A 4,998-nucleotide genomic window follows, 5' to 3' on the forward strand; every position below is an offset into this window, starting at 1 on the left:
ACACAGCTCGCCAACAGCAGCACACCTCCTGCAGGAGAGCTGGCTGCCAGCCCAGGCCTCCCGGAGAGGCCCCAAGCACTCCCTGCAGCCTGAGACCTGTAGGGCTGCATCTGCTGTCAGAGGGTCGGTCTGGGTCGCAGCCTCTGACACAGCAACTCCAACAGCCCTGGGGAACGCGCTGTGCGGCGTGTGACAACCATACTTGAGGAAACGTACACCACAGGGAACAGAAATGAAGGTACCTTTGTGCGCCCTTCTGCACAAACTGCTGCATCTGTTCGCTGCACTCTGGGAGCTGTGCTCTGGGCCTGGCTCTTATATAGGCCTCTCCCTAGCACTGGCTAAGAGGGTGCTTGACCTGCCCTAATCAAGGGCCACCGGGATCAAAGGCCCCCAACTCCCTCTGGTCAGGGGCAACCAAGAGAACTTGTTAACAGCAGCCACTCCTAGCTAGAGCTTTTCCCAGGAGAAGTCAAGGCCTCCTGCAGTTGTCCTTGCCTAGCTTCCCCTTTCCTGTGCACAGCAATCACCTTCTAGTTCCTTGGGGGTCCTCCGAAAGCCCACAACTTCCAACAAGATCCTCAAGTTCTAGTCAGAGCCCAAACACTGCTGCGCAAACTGCTGCGTCTGTTCGCTGCCTCTGTTAGCTGCACTAATAATCTTAGTAGAATCTTAGTAACAAGAGTCTAATCAGTGTTTCTGTTCACCGTATCATGATTCAATGAATTCAGTAAACTAATCAATCTGGCTGGAAAAAGAATAGCAACAACAAAAGCAGGGAAATTGTTAAGACATTTCAACAACTTCTGTATCTCTCCATGCCTTTTTCCCCCCTTTTCTCTGATATTCCCCCTTTCCTCCTCCTGTTTTGAGATATTTTTTGCAACTCCTTCAATTTACTTCAAATCTGGTAGAAAAGTCTACTTTTAGTGCATACCACAGATGTTTCAAAGGCAGTAACTGACTCAAGCTAGTCTTGTGATGGAAACTGTGTTGTAGCTTTATGTTGCTATGGCTTCTTTAGCCTACGAAATAATACTTTGAATATATAACTTCTAGGTCTTTCATAGCCCTCTCTTATTCCACAGAGGATGGAGGTAATCTGAAGCCAGAAAGGTGAAATGACTTCTCGGAGGTTGCAGAAGGCCAATGGCACAGCACCAAGGCCTCTTCATTTCCATTAGACTGTACTAGCCGCCCTTGTTCTGACTCCACTTGATGCAAGCAGGATTTTCAACAACAAAATTTAGCCCAGTGCTGGGAAATGCTGATTCATTGAAACAGTTAGTGAGGAYCTGGTGGGTTCTGTAAAGCTTGGCCAGGATGTGTTACCAAGGTCCTTAGCAGAATTTCCCATCAGGATGATGCCCATAACAGCTCCCCCTGTCCACAGTGCAACATTCATGGTCTGTAGGTTGTACCTGGCTTTATAATAGAACCTAGCTAAACATTTTAGGGCAAGGACTTTGATAAAGTGCTTCTAAATGTAAGGTGACTGTGCTGACTGCAAGTTATTCTGATCTTATGCTTGTTTCTCACCTCCTTTGAGGGAAGAGAGGGGATAAAGGTAATCAAAGCAATGTTCAATATTGCAGTGCAACCCTCTGCAGAGAGGGAGACAATTTTTAAATTGGTCCCTGTCAGATGTAGGCATTAAGTCACATTCATCCTCTGCACAGACTGTGCATCCCAACTTTTCCAGCCAGAAGCTGGCCCCTGATTTTTCTGCATATTATCTCCCCCATATTATTTTAATAAGATGCCAGGAAAGAAGAATCAGTCAAAACATACCTGCTGCTGCTTCCCTCCTCATTTGTATCTCAGCCTCATTATGTCATCTGAACAAGAGGAATTCTCTTGGTCTATTTTAAGAAGGCAGCTGCTTTCGAAAGCTCTGAGTTTGACATCCTTGGCATGGAACCTTGGAGAAACAAAACAAAGCTGCATTATATTTCCTATAAATACCTCTTTAACCAACAACCAACCAATGAGACTAACAACATCTGTTCTGAAGCATGACATTGCAATAAACAGTGCCTAAGCACAACTTTAGGAAGAAGCTGATCTGAGTTTTATTTCAAAAGGAAAAGACAGATCAAACATGAACTTGGGATCTGGCCTGAGAACCTGAAGTGACGCAAGTGTAGTTATCCCAAAGAATACAGGCTGCTGTCCAAGTCCAACAGATTATACTTCAAGTCAGTCACAAATGCTCGTCCTCCCTGAATTCCATAAACATCTAGTTCAGTCTTGGGAAGGTTACCTGAAGTTATTCTGTAAGGACAAATCAGATCATCTTCATTAGCAGCTTTTACCAACAAGGATAATAAAATGAGGGTTGTCATGGGAAAAGCAGAAGGGTCTCCATATAAATACTAAGAAATAAGATGATTTTTACCCCCGAGAGGAGCAGTAGGGAACCAGACTGGAGTAAGAAGCCATAAACAGGAACCAGAGAAAATAATTTGTTTTTATAATCTTTGATTTCTTCAGTATTATTTTCTTGGATTTTTTTACACAGGAAATCTGTTTCTTGTCTACTTGGTTTCTTTCCAGTGGTCATGTGATCACCTGGAGAACAAGCAGACATGAGGGAATTAAAAAAAAACAAAACAGTAAAGATTGCTGCAGGAAAAAAAGCCCTCTTTTTCTAAACTTTTGAGAACATCTGTTTATCTTGAGGCACTGGTGCACTTATCAGGGAAAGGTTCTCCACTGTAAGGGCAGGGTGCCCTCTCCTTTCAACTAAAGGTTAGAAGGGGGGAACTTGGCAAAGGCCAGGAGCAGCAGGCAGGACCACATCTCTAGGCTGCAGTGTGGGTTGCAGTGATTCAGTGAAAGGTCTGCCTGCTCCTTTTTGGCTCTCAAGTAATAAATAATTTGCAGGCTGCCAAATTTTGCTTCAGGTTTTACTCCCCTGCATTTCTGGAGCTCAAAATTTCCACTGAATCCCTTGTCCTGTCATGAGAGAACTCTTCATCAAAACACAGGGTTGATAACGTGTGACATGTGGCATGCACCCAGCTATTAACATTTTTCAAGCACAAACATTGATTATTACAACCGGCACCTCTCGCTGTAAAGCTAATGAAGGAGAAGGAGCGGGGGCGAGCGCGTTGCAGGTGCTCCCAGGAGGCAAGTTGGCACTGAGCTGGGTTTAGACCATCCTGTAAGGGTCAACTCAAGGATAATGTTGGAAACAAGTGCAACAGCATTTCCTTGGCAACAGAAATCTTCAAAATAGAGCTGCTGTGTGGAACACTGGTGCTTTGCAAAGGAGCTGGACTCATCCCACATGGACATGCAAATGAATCCACGTATGCAGTAGATACTAGACTGTGGCTGGCATTCATCTCTGGGATCCGGCCATATCAGATATCAGAGAAGCAGAAAATACCCCTTATAAAACAAGTATGGAAGAGAGTATGCAAGGCAATCCACCCTCTGTGGACACATACTGTAGTGCCCAGCTGCAGCATTCTCTCTATTATTTCCTAGGTTAAGAGAGGAAAATAATTGTATTTCTGTGTGCAAGAGTCCCTGTCACTGTTTGCTTCTCCTGTAAATGACTTCTGTCACCTCCGTCACACCTCACCAGCTGCAGCCAGGTTAACCTGGGATTTTGTTAAGGGTAAACTGGTGATGATGATTAGAGATACTCAAACCATAGAGGCAAAAAGCCCAGTCAGAAGTATTGCATTTATGGAGGGAGCAATGGAAATGATCCTATGTTAATCTGAAAGACCTCCAGGCTCAGTTTCAAAAAAAGGACCTGCAAAGGACTCCTGTTGAGGTTTCTGGCACATTCTGCACCAATCTGACCTGCAACCCAGAAAAAAGAGTGAAAAAGAGCTCTGCTGGTGTAGTAAGAAACCATGTAGATTTGACGAAGCAGAAAGAGGATGCAGAAATCAGTCAAGGCCAAGCAAAGAAAGTATATGGTGGGATCCAGAGAAGGGTGGAGCCTGCTGAAGGTCAGAGTAGATGGGAAGAACAGGGTTTTCAAGAAGGAGGATGGCAGTTTGCAGGATGTCATGATGAAAAGTGTACAGTGATGAAAAGATGGAGACAAAAGACAGGAAAAAGGGCAAGAAGAAAGGAAGACTGCAGAACACTGAATTTGTTAATCTAAGAGGACTTACAATGAATTACTCTGAAAGATAATTGAAAAATTATGCCATTTCATTGCTTGCTGTCATTTTAATTCAGCACCAGTCTGAGCTTTGCCAAAAGGCACAATTCTATCAAAATTATAAACCTCATCACCTTTGGAATAATATAATGCTACAAACTACTGCCAGGGCACACTCTGGTGTAGTCAGCTCCCTGTGATGGTGGTTTGTCCTGGGTGCACTGATGCACTGACTGGTTCCATTTGTGTTTCTTCATCAACAGAAACAGCATTAGCTCATCCTCTTCTACAGTTTGCAGTGAAGGTTGCAGGCACTCATGCCCTTTACTTTCTCCAGGCTAGTCTGGCTTAGGAAGGCCACTTTCTTGACTCTTCCAGAGCTCTTCTGACAGTCTCTCATCCTGGATCTCATACAAAAAATGCAGCTCTAGAAAAAGTTGTCTCTGATCCTGTGTCTGGTGGATAAAAAGAGTTGTCCTAGCCCACTTCCACAGATCATCCCCCCAGGAACTTCTGCATACTCACCATAAAACACCTTATCAGAGGCTATATCACTTTGTTATTGCACAGTCTAAACAGATGAAGAAGGGATAGGTTCAAATTGTTTTTCTTCTTAACCAAAATTTCCTTCCAGAGCTAAAAGCTGCCTTTTTGATCAATAAGGTGAATGAGGCAGCAAAGTGTTGCTGGACAGTCAAATGGAAAGATCAACAGCTTCTACAAAAACATCTCCATGCAGCAATTTTATAAAGAAAGCTGAAGGACCACTTGACACCTTCAGGTTACACATCCTCAGTGTGCCTTCAACAAACAGCACTTCCCTGCCACCACAGGCCAGCAATTTAATTAAGATTTTTAAGATTTTT

At 44.0% G+C, this 4,998-nt stretch overlaps 1 long non-coding RNA gene across 2 annotated transcripts in view; it reads right to left on the minus strand.

Annotated features, from left to right (window-relative positions):
- Positions 1-1,793: 1,793 nt before the first annotated feature.
- LOC112974940 overlaps positions 1,794-4,998 on the minus strand; it is a 7,245-nt gene continuing 4,040 nt past the window's right edge. For both annotated transcript variants that reach the window (XR_003256428.1, XR_003256427.1), the window contains exons 3-5: positions 2,399-2,571; positions 2,128-2,274; positions 1,794-1,921 (exon numbers count right to left, since the gene is read on the minus strand). This is a non-coding gene — a long non-coding RNA (uncharacterized LOC112974940). The remainder of the gene's footprint in view (positions 1,922-2,127; positions 2,275-2,398; positions 2,572-4,998) is intronic.

This window comes from Apteryx rowi, unplaced genomic scaffold (assembly GCF_003343035.1).
Source record: "Apteryx rowi isolate R43461 unplaced genomic scaffold, aptRow1 scaffold_64, whole genome shotgun sequence".
In the NCBI taxonomy this organism is placed as follows: Eukaryota; Metazoa; Chordata; class Aves; order Apterygiformes; family Apterygidae; genus Apteryx; species Apteryx rowi.